The sequence below is a fragment of the Narcine bancroftii genome, chromosome 7 (assembly GCF_036971445.1).
Source record: "Narcine bancroftii isolate sNarBan1 chromosome 7, sNarBan1.hap1, whole genome shotgun sequence".
NCBI lineage: Eukaryota > Metazoa > Chordata > Chondrichthyes > Torpediniformes > Narcinidae > Narcine > Narcine bancroftii.
The window spans coordinates 11,328,398-11,342,615 of NC_091475.1; the positions used below are offsets into that span (position 1 = coordinate 11,328,398).

The 14,218-nt window shown below is 42.1% G+C and overlaps 1 long non-coding RNA gene across 3 annotated transcripts in view; it reads left to right on the forward strand.

The window, feature by feature from the left end:
• Positions 1 to 14,218, forward strand: part of LOC138739774 (uncharacterized) — a 112,101-nt gene that overhangs the window by 76,910 nt on the left and 20,973 nt on the right. For 2 of the 3 annotated variants that reach the window (XR_011342409.1, XR_011342410.1), the window contains exon 5: positions 5,271 to 5,339. This is a non-coding gene — a long non-coding RNA (uncharacterized lncRNA). Of the gene's footprint in view, positions 1 to 5,270; positions 5,340 to 6,181; positions 6,337 to 14,218 lie in introns of all 3 variants that reach the window. The other variant, XR_011342411.1, reaches the window with a different exon arrangement.

Sequence of the window (14,218 nt, forward strand, 5' to 3'; positions counted from 1 at the left end):
AAGATTCTGACCTGAAATGTCAACCATTCTTTTTCTCTCACTGCTTGACCCACTGAGTTTCCTCCAACAGATTTGGAGCCTAAAACCAATTCCAGCATCAGGAACCCTTGGTGTGATCTCAATTACATTTGAAGAGATATGCAAAATACTGAGGGACTCAGCAGATCGGGCAGCATCCACGGAAGATGAAAGATGGTTGACATTTCAGGCTGAAAACCCTTTATCAGCAAGAAATGGGCAGACACCCAAATAGAAGGAAGGGGAAGTGTGGGGCACACCGGTTGGCCCATGAATGCAGGTGGAAGAAATGGGGGGAGGGGGGTTGGGGAAATGTAAGAAGGCTGGAGATGATGGAAGGAAGAGGCAGAGGGCTGAGAAAGATGCCTAAGGCTAGGAGGAATGAAGGGAGGGGTGGGAGCTGGTGTGGGTGAAGGGGAGGTGTGGAAAAGAGGAGGAATGGCTGAAGAGATGTTGGGGAGGTTAAGAAAACCTTCAATTACATTACTTGTTTCTTTGAAATAGGAAGATATGTTACTGCATTTCAAGTTATTTGCGACAAAAGGTTTCTGGGTGCCAGGAGAGGTAGGATGGTGAATGACTAAAAAGTCTGCTACAAATTACATGGTATTGGCAGAAAAAGACATTAACAGGACATTAAATATGGAAATATTTAAGCATTGACCCAACAAATACCTGCCCACTCTTAATTTTCACACTTGTGTATTATGCAGTTGATTCATTTGTTAAATATTTGATGTTTCCTCTGGTTCAAGAAAAAAAAGTGCCTTCATGTCCCAACCATGCATTTTGGAGTCAATAGGCTGCCTTGAAAGCACTGCAAGTTGATCTGGTGGTTTGCTGGAAAGAATCCAGAGCTCCAAGTTGTGCTTCAGTTGACTTCGGTATTCTTTATAAAGGAGGGAAACTGGTTCAGCTCCTGATTCAGATTGGGTGATAACTTTGTTGAGCACCCCGCATTCAGTCTGCAGAAACAACCCTGAGTCGCTTTAGTTCACCATCCAACTCTTAAGTCCTGTACTGTTCAAGTAAAGCTCAAGCTTGAGGAACAACTAGTTGTTTTTCCTGAGTGTCACCCTCTGGAATTAATATCAAATTCTGTAACTTTAGGTAAATCATGCTTTTTTTTCCTGACTGGACATTTCTGCCTGGCATAATTTTGGCTTTTTTAATAACCTGGCCTGTTGGATATATCCTACAATATTATTGTTTCCTTCTGAGCCCCAAACGAATCTCAACACGATGAGTCCAGGCACAGGGAATGGATAGCTAAAGGATTTATTAACACAAACAGGCTGGCTACCCCAGCAAACAGTAGAAGTTCAGAAGCAATTAACAGCACAAAGCAATTGGCAATTTGCAAGCAATTGGAACCTAAACCTAGAAGCAGTATGCAATCAGAAGAAGTTTTAGGAATGAGGATGGGGAAACATCACCCCAGAATACACCTGTAGGGAAAGGGGATTCTGACTACAGAGGGTACCTGTAATGGTATGGATTGTATGTACTCATTGGCCGGTAAAGGCACGGGCTGGCCCTCTCTCCTGGACTCCTCCCTTGTGGCCTAGGCCATAAAGGTCGAGCTACCCTGCACTTCCCTCAATTGGATCCGGGCCATCTCAAGTCTTGTATAAAATAAAGCCTATCCTTCCCCTTAGTCTTTGTCTTAATAATTATTGGGGGAACTGGTAGTTCCCAACAGTACCCTACATATAGGCTACCTTCAGGGGTATACACACTCTGTGGCAATGTCAGCCAAAGGGATTAGTGATGTGATTTCCATTTTGACCTTGACGCTGATTTATAATGAGGACTAGTTTGCATGAGTTTCTGACATGGTGATACAATAATTCTGTCTTCCTCCAAGAGAATATGAAGCCTCTTTTTCCACTGGCTGATTTTTTATTTTTTTTTTATTTATTTTTTTTTTTTGCAACTGTCTTAGCATCATATCAGGCTGTAAAGTCAAACCCAGAGGTTTGATGCCTTCATACCACCAGATCATATGTAATACACTCCAGCCAGCTCACACAGCAAGACCACAAGAAATTAGTTTCCACCTCACTAAAGGAACAATCCTCACGCTGTACGTATAATTTGGGCCACCAAGTGAGAATGCAAAAAATAAAATGAACAGGCATTTGTTTCTCTGAATTGAAAGGTTTTGAGTGAATGGAAATATTGGTGAAACAGAGACAAAGATAGCTTGTACTTTAGTTCATTTTTGAATTTAAACCACAGGGTAGAAATATGGAAATACTAAACATGAAATATTCAGGAGAGCTTTTATTCTGAGTTACAAAATATGGTTCCAAATTGCAAATTTAAGTATGAGAAAGGTGGCCAGGGAGATTGCAGCTGTTGATTTCAACTGCTGTTTTGATTTCCAATGGATGCTTTGAAACAAAGAACACTCCAGCTAGTACAGGCCCTTTGACCCACAATGTTGTGCTGACCCACAGAAATCTACTCCACAAACTAAACCTTCCCAGCTTCAGACCCACAACCCCATATTTTTCTTGCATCCGTGCAGTTGCCGGAGTCTTCTAAATGATCCATCCCCACACCTGGCACTGCATTCAGGCGCACACTACCCTGGGTGAAAAAACTTGCCCCTGACATCTCCCCTAAACTTTCCTTCCCTTATCTTTTATAGATGTCCTCTGGTGTTTGCTACTCTCACCCCTGGGGGAAAAATGTGCTGGCTAGAAAAACACAGAAATGCCAGAGGAACTCGGTCGGTCTTCTCAGTGGTCCCAAAAAAATATGCTGGTTGTCCACCCTAAATATCCCCCTCATAATCTAGGGAGAAGTCCTAGCTCTGTTGATTTTGCCTCATAAGAACAAGTTTTGGTTGAAAATTTTAAATCGAATGCAAGCTTATTACCAGCAAAGAAGGATCTTGTCTAAATATTGCACCAACTTAGAAAGTTAGCCTGACATCTAATCTTGTAGCAGAGCTCGTCAGCCATCTAAGTTGATCTCGTGAAGTATAGAGAGCTTGGATTTTGCAATCAGTAATGAAGAGGCAAAAGATGAAGATTTGTCTCTGAGGTGCATTTCACCTTTCCAGTTCTTACCATTGTCTGGTGTCATTTCAGATTGATTCCTGCAGTATGTGTACAGAAAGTGTAAGCAGTTCGATTAAGTTGTGGAAAAACTTTTACATGGCAAGTGATAGATAGTCAATGAGAAGCCCTTGTAATTCCAGCAAATTGGCAGAAATGCCTTTCACAATGAAGACTAAGTGAACAATTTGGTTTTAATGGACATTTGAAACATTATTATGAAGTGTGAGACAAAGGTTGGGATATACGTCTTACTAAAAGTAGAAGCAGAACAATTATAAGTGTATAATATATTCTAAACTCTGATGCTTTAAAACATTTAACTGGAAGAAATGCATGCACATCCAATCAGTTTTAAAAATTTACGTGTGGATTATGAAGCAGTAATTGTAGTCCAGCAAACCACTCAAAATCTTAGCCACACCTCTTGCCACTAAACTTTAGATTTTTAAGTGTTTCACGGCAAGAGTAGTTTTCAGATCACAAATTGGTGAATATTATGGCAGAGAATATTAGAAAAGAGTGTATTCTGTGGAGGAGCGAATCACTGACAGCAACCTTTGCAATTCCATATTTAACTGTGTGCAAATTGCTGTGAGTGACATAGTTAAGGATAGCAAACACTGCTGGCTATGTCCTTTTTTTTTTTGCAGTGTCCTGTTCCTAGTTCATTCTCTTCCTCTTGGGTCCAGTGCAGATAAACTAGGTTGGATCTCCGATGTAGCATTGAGAGTAGTGCTTTGACAGAAACACCGTTTCTTGGATGAGGCCTGTTCTGTCCTTCTTGAGTAGATATAAAAATGCCTTACCACTGTTGAAAGCTGTGGAAATCCCACTTGTCCCCTGGGCAATATTTATTCCTCAACTTGTGGCTAAAAACCATGGATCTGGACATTTGTGCAACCTGGTTGCTGCCTGTCCTGTATTAATTTGATTACTCAGTGGGCAGGAGGAAGAATGAAATTAGATGCCTTGCATAGCTACACTTTGTTAGCCTGCCACTCAAGGTTCGAGGTTCCTTTTATCATGTAACAATACATTAAAAATGTAACCTGCATGATGTACTTTTTTTTTTTTACCTTCTATAAGCCAGACAATGAGTCACCATTGGGTATTGCCAATGCCCCTTCCAGTACGAGAGAAAGAAACGTCCTTCAGAGTTGCTGGGTGCCAGTGGATTTGCCTCTAGCATTCCTGCAGCCACACCAACCCCTGTTTGATCCACTGGCACCCTGAGCCCCAGATCCAAACCTCCAACACTATCGGGAAGCCTTCAGTACCATCCCGAATACCGGCTCTGATGCCTGGTTTCCGTGAGCCAGTGTCCTGCAGCCCACTGCCCATGCAGGTCCCCCCACCACAAGTCACCAGCAGCCTGTGTACAGAAAGTGTAAGCAGTTCCATTAAGTTGTGGAAAAACTTTTACATGGCAAGTGATAGATAGTCAATGAGAAGAACAAAGCACAATGGATTAGGTGGTTCATATTCAATCAGCCATTTTTATATTCTTAACCTACTAATAAAGCAGCCAAACAGAAACTAATGCAGAGGAGCCTTAACGAACCTCCTTTAGTCACTGGCATTAAGCATAATGTCCATGTAAGTTAAGAACCTATCGAGCTGCACTGGCTATCAACATATTTTGTATATATTTTTGATTAATACAATCCATAATTGGGGTATGTTACAGAATCAACAGGGTCAGGAGATGATCCTGTTTCTCTGCCTCTCTGGACTTTATGGCTTTTGAGAGCCTGGATACAAATCTATTTGATTCTTGGACCTGCCCCACTGCAGACTTCAGTCCTGATCAATCTTGATTTCAGGAATATCCACAAGCAAGAATGCTGTGCCTGGTGTTAAAAAGAAAATGGGAGCAAGGCTTAGATCATGAAGTGCTATTACAGAAACATCATCTAAAGTTTTTATTGATTTTTTTTAATGAAGAGTTTGGAATCTAGAAATCCAGATCGTTTACAGAAAATGCTGCAAATATGGAAAGTGGGAAGAATTTGGTAATACAGTTTTGGGAACCTCTATGCAATATTGATATGCTTTTACTTTTTTCGATTTGCTTGTGGCAGAATGATAAATATTGAAATAAAAATGTTGGCAATAAGGGATCTGAAGATATCACAATGGAAGGAGTATGTCTTGTGACCTGGAACTTTCTATTTTGAACAGATCAACAGCTCGAAGTTGAGGAGACATTTTTTTTCGAGGCTACTCCAGCAGTGTGGATGATTGCTACTGGTGAGTGTGGTTCAGACTTGAACCTTAACATTAAAGCTCAGAATGACCTTCCCCACTGGTGTAAGCCAACACAAGTTCACAGGTTACTGGCTGTCTTCTCAAAATTCAAGGTTCTTTTATTATCATGTAATAAGAGAGGTGTAATATTTCACAAAATTTGCTTCTGTTTGCAGTAAGGCAGACAAATTCACCATCAGCAGAAATTGCTGGCCGCCTCTGAGTCAGAGAAAGAGAATCAAAAGAGAGTCACCCCCTCCCCCCCCCTTCCCCAGAGCGGCCAAATGTCTGTGCATTTACCTCCAGTGTTTCTGCAGACTCCAGATCCAAACCTCCGACACGGTTAGGAAGCCCACAGCTCCCTCTCACATCCCACATGGGTTCCTCACCTTGAGTCGCTGGCAGCCCGTCACTTCTGTGTTCTTCATCCACAGAGCCCCACACTGCTCCACTGCTGCGGTTATCGCCCCGTAGGGTCCTCTCCTCTGCTGCTGCTTCTTGAATGAAAGTGGTCTCCTGTTTTCTGGTGCCCTGCGCCAGTCCTCTGCTTTCCTGGAATCTGCGACTTCGAGGCTGCAGCTGATCACAGGCGCTGCCATCTTGGGCTCAGACTCCGTGGTCACAGGATTTTAAAATAAACCACCATCAGCTCCTTTAACAGGCCATTTAAAGTCAGACTGACTTAATTCTTTCACCCCATAGGCTTTTGTTTGCCAGTTGTTGAATATTAAGAAAGCACATGGTTTATTTTGAAATCTAATTTTTTAATGACATCTCCTCCCTTGCCTTCTCAAAGTGATGATACATTGGTTGGACCAAATTCCATGAGTAGTTCTTTGTTTCAGGCCAGGCAATGACTAAATGATCATTGGAGCAGAATTTCCAGATTGCAGAGGCAGGGTGGGAATGAATGCACCCCAGCTCCATGTCCAAAGCCTTCATCTATTTACACATGCTTTCCCTTGGAAGTCATGAAAAAGTACCATCTCCGTGCCAGTGGGTGAGTTTCTCCATCTGTGGGAGGTTTCTGAGAACAAATTGGTTGCTTGTTTCTTATTTTACAATAATGATTAAACTTCATAAAAGCTCTTCAATGGGCTATGTTTTGAGAGGTGCAAGCATTCATTCTCATTTTTCTTCTTGAGCTGTAAGTACTGAAGGAAATGTGAACACATCTGTGTATGTGGATGGCTGTGGTAATGTAGATGGGGAATTGTAAAATGTAGTCAGAAAACTAGGAAAAATTGAATCATAAATTGCAGGCTCAGAAAAGTCCTAATTTTAAAGTCACACATTCCTGGTATCCAACACCACTGGGATCACTGATGCTGGTATGTGAAATTTCCGGTTGCCTGAGACACATTCTTACAATGCCTAATTAATACACCTGCATTAAGAGTTATCAGTTTAAAAGACAAAAGGCTGCAAAATATAAAGTTTTTTTTTTAATCAGTTTTGTAGTCCTTAATTATGTAAAATTAACTTTAATCAGATAATTCCTGTAATTACAAAATTTAAATTCAAACCCCAGTCACTGGCATTGCCCTAGCCAGTAGGCTAACTGTGCTGCCATCATAATTTAAACCCCCCCCCCCCCCAGACTCCCAGACTGCCTCCCCAAGGTTTACAGATGAAGCCTTAATAACATACTAAGGTTAAAAACTCTTTGAGGCAGGTATAGGAAGACACTTTGGGATACTGCTCCCCAGCGGCAAGCAGTATCAGCCAACTCTTCAACCTGGGTGCCGCCATTTTATTCAAGCAAAAACTTGTTCAAACAGCTGCAGTGGTTGTGACACGACCAGGACGCTCCGCTGGCTGAATGTTTGCTCCCGTCATCACTATGGGGCTGTGTTGCTTTGGAGAACATTTACATTTAGAAATTTAAACTTTTCTTTACATTTTTATTCATTCGAATTTTATTTATTTCCTTTTTTGGACTGTTGCTAGAATTCCAGATATTTCATTAATGCTTGGTGTGATATTATTCTATTTTAAACACTTAAGAGAGGGAGTAGCCTATCTAAATGTATCAAACTGTAATTACACTGATTCACCAAAAAAGCTGCCATGGTGCCACCAAAGAAAGGGAGTTAGTTTTAATCAGGGTTAGTTTTCATATACAGCTGCCGTTATAAATAAAATACCCAGGATTCTGTTTCACAAAAGTTGACTAAAAATGGTGCAGTACTGCGAAATATATAGGTTGTGAGCATGGCCGACTGGTTTTGTGCCACTCTCCTCGAGTCATAATTGGATAGAGCATAGAAGCAATCTTTGGTGCATGCAGTCCATCAACTCCACGCCATCCTTCAACCATTGCCTCTTGACATTGACTTGCATGCACCAGAGTTTTATACATTATCTTTAACTGAATCTTTAAAATAGTCCAGAGGAGGTTGATCCCAGAGATAAGGGGTTTGATCTACAAGGAGAGACTAAATCATCTGGGATTATACTTTCTCAAATTCAGAAGAATGAGTGGAGATCTTATAGAAACATAAAATTATGAGAAGGATAGATTAAATAGAGGCAGGAAAATTGTTTTCACTGGTAGGTGAGACCAGAACTAGGGAACAAAGCCTCAAGATTCAGGGGAGTAGATTTAAGATGGACATGAGAAAGAACAGTTTTCCCAGAGAGTCATGAATCTGTGGAATTCTCTACCCAGGGAAGTGGTTGAGACTACTTCATTAAACCTATTTAAGGTTCAATTAGATAGATTTTTGCATAAAGGAATTGAGGGATATGGGGAAAAGGCAGGTGGGTGGAGTTGAGTCAACGATTAAATCAGCCATGATCTTATTGAATGGCGGAACAGGCTCGATGGGCCGGATTGCCGACTCCTGCTCCTATTTCTTGTGTTCTATTAATGGGTTTAGTACATCAAAGAATGAATGTTGCGTGTAGATTTAAAAACTTGGATTGATTAATGATTTTCCTTCAAACACATTTAAATGAAATGTAAGGTATGAAGTGGGAAATGCTTTCATGTTAACTGAAATCATTCAGTGGCATTTTAACAAGAATGCTTGACCGGCAACATCACAATGTGTTCTAACACTGCACTCAAAATTGCAGAACTTTACAATCCTTCAGTTTCTCAAATGAAGATGTTACAAAAGTTGGCCTGTTTGCTTTGCCCTGAATACTTGGGAATTATTTTTCTTTCAGTGAGATGCCATTTCCCACAAAAAAGTTTATTTGGTGAATCTGGGGAGGGGAAAAAAAATCCACACTGATAAATAATTTGATCCCATTGGATCAGTCCACTCACTACTAAAATAAACAGCATTTTAAAGTTTACTTGTGAAGGTCCTGACTGGTGGTTAAGTGGACCAATATTAAGCATGGAATGCTGGAAGTCTTCTCTTTTTGCATCTGTATTTATTAGAATGGTTCAAATCTCACACATTCTGTCCATGGAGCTCTGGGGAGAGAAGTATATATTTCTAAAAGTTGTTCCATAGAATTTGAGCCCAGCAGGAAAGGACAACATTAGGTACCCAGTAGAAGATGGCGGTGAGACCTGCGTTGAACCCCCTGCTGTCCTTGTAATGTCAGACTGGGAGATGTAAAGCTTTATATACACTGCCCGCCAAAGATTTTGGGACAAAGACACTTTTCACCTTTATTTGTCCCTGTGCTTCAGTTTTAAATTTCTAATTAAACATGTGATTAAAGGTTATTTTGGTTTGACCATGTAGAAATTGCAGCACTTATTATGCATAGTTCCCTCATTTCAGGGCACCATATTGTTTAGGCCATTTGGTTTCACAGGTGTTTGTGAGTACTCGGGTAGGTTTAATTGCTTCATTGATGCAGGTATAAGAGATCTAGGCTTGCTTTGAAGCTTTTGATCACCTTTGGAATCTGTAGTTGCCATCTTTCAACACGAGGACCAGAGTTGTGCCAATAAAAGTCAAACGAGCCATTATGAGGCTGAAAAATAAGAATAAAACAGTGAGACATCACCCAAACATTAAGATTACCAATATTGACAGTTGAGAACATAAGAAGAAAGTGTGTGTTAGTGAACTTCGTAATCGCAAAGGGACTGGTTTTTAAAAAAAAAAAAGTCCTGAAGTCCTCCACAGCTGATCACAGATGAATTCTCATCATAACGGATGATGAAAAATCCCCAAACGCCTGTCTGATAGATCAGAAACATTCTTCAGGAGGCAGGTGTTGATGTGTCTATGACTAGTGTCCACAGAAGACTTCATGAACAGAAATAGAGGTGCAAGCCATTAGTTAACCACAGAAAAGATGGCCGGATTACAGTTTTCAAGAAGTATTTAAAAGAGCCTGCAGAATTCTGGAAAAAGGTCTTGTGGACAGATGAGACCAAAATTAACCTGTATCAGAGTGATGGCAAGAGCAAAGTGATGCACCATCAATAACTCAAAGACCATGTTATGTAAAAATTAATAGGCTTTTATTAGCAATAGAATGGAGGTATGGTCCGGTACTGGGGAGGGGGCTGTGGAACAGTCACCTTTATTCAGGAGTCAGTGGAAGGAGCCACAGGTGCAGTCAGCCAAAGGTGTGTGTCCAGACAATGGGTTTATCATATTCATCCCTTGTTTTAGAAAGAGTTCAATGCGGTGAAGTGAATTAGATGTTATTACAAATTAAGTCTTTCCGATGGACTGGTTGCCTCTGTGACCGTTGTAGTATTGGCTGTTGTGTAGCTGTTGAGACCTGGACCTGGAATGCCAGTATGTAGTCATCAGCGTTGGCTTGGTGTATGTATGGTGACGAATCTGGCATGTCATCGGCTGGGGTAACATGACAAGGCCCTGCTATATCATGGGTAACAATAGGTGAAGGGGGTGCGGGGTGATTGATAATGATCTCGAACCCCTGAGGGTGCCAGGTCCTGACCAGAAACCGTGTCCTCGTGCCCATCAGGGTACACCACATAGGTGGTTTCTGGTCATAGTCCTGATCTCCTCAATGGAGTAAGGCAGATCGTGGACTTTGATAAAGTGGAAGAACCTGGTGATCCTGGGGTGACAAGAGGCTATGTGGAGGGCTTACAATTGGTCTATTTGAGTGCTGGCACATGTTCTGTGGGATAGAACATCTGGGGGCTCATTGAGTTTCTCAGACTGGTACAAGATATTATAATTGTAGGTGCAAAGTTCAATTCTCCACCTCTATATCTGGTCATTTTTGATTTTTGCCTTATTCTGATTTTTGAACATGAAAGCAACTGCACTTTGGTCAGTCAGTAAGGCAAATTGTTTTCCAGCGAGGTACTGTCTCCAGTGGTACTGCCTTGACAATGGCTTGGGCCTCCTTTTCAATAGAGGAGTGTCAAATTTCAGAGGCCTGGAGGGTGCGGAAAAAGGCTACGGTTCTGCTTGTCTGGTAAAGGGTGGTAGCCAGAGCAAAGTCTGATGCACATCGCTCTCCACCTGGAACGGTGTGGATTCATCCACAATTAGAGCAAACCACATCTTTCACCGAGCAGTGTTTCCTTGTGTGCTTGTTCAGGCCACAGAAGTAGTACTTTGGATGCTTGCAGAGTATAGTGGCTGTGGTCTGGTCGCTGGCAGAATATGGCAGTGGCAGAATTCAGCCAGGTAGCAGTCCTCCCACGTCCAAAGATGGTGGAACCCGGGGAAACCACAAGGCTTCCATATTCTGGAGGGCCACCACTAGTGTGCTTGCCAGTTTTACTGCCCTCTACAAGTTGAGCTCACATTGCTCCAACAGTCTCTGCTGGATGTAGGCGGACTTGATGCCCGCGACATAAGCATCTCCGATCAGGTCCTCGGTGTTCATCACGGCCTTGTAGTTGCAGGCCTGTCCGAGAGCTCACAGGGCCCAGGAGTACTCAGTGCTTGATTCTACGGGTCACTTTTCAGGTAGTCAGGAGGTGTCTCGTGTAGACCTTGTTTATCTTCCTCAGGTACTGGCCTTTCAGGATGTTCATTGCCTCTGGGTATGATTTGGAGTCCTTGATCATTGAATATACCAGGGTCCCAACCCGGGAATGTAGTACCTGCAGTTTGTTGTTCTCTGATCGAACAATAGTAGATGGTGCCTGCAGGAACGCTTCGAAGCAACGCAGCCAGAGTTCGAAGCTGGTGGAGACCTCTGGTGATTGGGGGTGGGGGGGGATCAATTTCCAACTTCACCAGTTTTGGGATCTGCTCGATTTATCAACATTTATTGCTAATAAAATTGATACACCATCAATAACTCCATAAGACTAGGAGTTATGTAAACCTGATGGGCTTTTATTAGCAATAGAATTTAGTCACATCCATGCTGATTGACTGTCCTGAACTGGGGAAGGGGCAGTGGAACAATTACCTTTTATTCAGGGATGAGCCACAGGTACAGTCAGCCAAAGAAAGGGGCATGTCCAGACAGCTAAATATACATAGTGGTTTGCCACCCAAAGTGTGGAGGCGTGAAGGAACTGCCCAAGATCCAAAGCATATTGACTGTCCTGAACTGGGGAGGGGGCTGTGGGGCAGTTACCTTTATTCAGGAGTTAATGGAAGGAGCCACAGGTGCAGGAATATGGTGGGTAGGGATGTTATGCCCTGGGCATGTGTGGCTGCCACAGGGACTGAGTACTAGTGCACTTATCTTCATTGATGATATACCTGTTGGCGGAGCAGGGGCAAGGCATTCTGTGGCATGGTGGAAAACCCCCATGCAGTGACTGGCCCAAACCACTGAGTCAAAAGTTCACCCATATGCTAGTGAAGACAGCATTATTGCACTGCAATGAATAATACTGCAAGGATATGATTGTTGTCAGTAATTCTTGTGAATCATCTAAAAAAACGTGCCTGGACCAGTAGCAAAATGAATTCTGAGATGTATAGAAATGTCTTATCTGCTCAGATTCTAGCAAATGCCTCCATACTCATTGGATGGTGCTTCATCCTACAGCAAGACAATGATCCCAAACATATTGCTAAAGCAACTAAGGAGATTTTTCAAAGCTAAAAACTGGAAAATTCTTGAATGGCCAAGCCAATCTAAATCCAGAAAACTTAAGGGGACAAGCCCCTGAAACAAGCAGGAGCTGAAGACCACTGCAGTAGAGGCCTGGCAGAGCATCACCAGAGAAGACACTCAGCACCTGGTGATGACTATGAATCGCAGTCATCAGGTGCTGGGATCTGAAACTAAGTACTAAACATGATGTTTTAATATAAATACCATTGAATAAAATCTGAAATGTGCACTTTAATCACATGAATTGTTTGATTACAAATTTAAAATTGTGGTGCCCAGTGGCAAATAAAAGAAAAATGTCTTTGCCAAACATTACAGAGGGAACTGTAACTGATTGGCCTTCTGAGCCACTTTGGAGAGTCCAGCTGGTTACTAGGAGTTTGTAATCATATGTGGGCAGATTGTGCTTCCTGAAGGTGTTGGGATTTTCCAGCAATTTGATTATGTCATGCTCATCATGGCTCTGGGGAAAGAGGCGAAAAATGAGATTGCTATTTTAGAAACCAACATGGTCCGAATAGTCAAATGGAATTCTATGAATGGGCCAAATTGGAACTCAATTGTGCAGTGTTTGCTCCCAATCAGCTGACCCAGAAAAATAAATCAGAAAATTGACAGCAAACTCAGTGGAGACAGTTGAGTGTTTTTTCACACTGAATTGTGGTAAAACTTTTACAGATCCCATGCATAAAGTGATTGCAGCTGCTATGTTATTGCCATGTTGACTTTAGGAATGCATGGCAGCACTTAACGCCATTCTCATAGCAGACACAGAACAGGTACTCCCAATTTTTCAATCTGTTTGACTTGTATCCATCTACACATACGACCAAAATTTTTTTAAAAAGAAAATATATAATACCTATAACGATTACAGTGAAAATTGGGCCTATGGTGGCTGCCATGTTGGCTGGTGTTCAACCTCTCACGAGAACTGGCCTTGGTGGCCCCCCATGTTGGCTGTTGTCCAATCTTTCATAAGAACTGGCCTTAGTGGCCACCATGTTGAGATATTTCACTGCATTTTAGCTCCTTGTGTCCCATTTTTTTCTGATTCTGTTGCTCAATATTCTGAAGGTCAGACAGATTTTTAGAGGCCAGTAGAGTCTACAGGGTCCACAGCAGCAAAGAGAATGAAAAGGAATCGGAGATAGGAAATTGATCATTTTACACTTCAGTATCACAGGTAGAGCAATTCCCCAACGTGCATCCATTCCGAGATGCGCCCGGTCTTCCAGAAGAGAACACGGACGTATGTTGGGGAGTACCTGTTGGCGGAGCGGGGGCAAGGCATTCTGTGGCATGGTGGAAAACCCCCATGCAGTGACTGGCCCAAACCACTGAGTCAAAAGTTCACCCATATGCTAGTGAAGACAGCATTATTGCACTGCAATGAATAATACTGCAAGGATATGATTGTTGTCAGTAATTCTTGTGAATCATCTAAAAAATGTGCCTGGAACAGGCTACAGGGATCCTTTTATTTACACAACCTCGCCCTGTTCTGTTCTTGAGTTATAAACATATGCCAAGGGTCCCATTGCAAACAAGCGATTTCTGTCTGTTAATATGAATGGTCACTCTACACCAATAATATCCTTGGGTGGGTTTCTGATACTGGGGAAAGGTCGGCTGTGCCAAAGTGCATTGTGCCTGGAAGGGCCTTGACCAATTTCTCATTAGTCAATAACCAACCCAGAAATGATTAGCACCACCATCCTACAAGTGCAAATGGTACTTAAGAAGGTGTGGAAATGGATCCAGTTTCCAAGCACTTCTCTTCAGGTCATTAATTCTGATTTCTATTATCCCAGTAATTTAATCACCGTGTTTGTTTCTCTTCTTCAAGTCGCCCAGGGCAAAAATTTTAAACGGCACCCTTTGGAGTCCGTGAT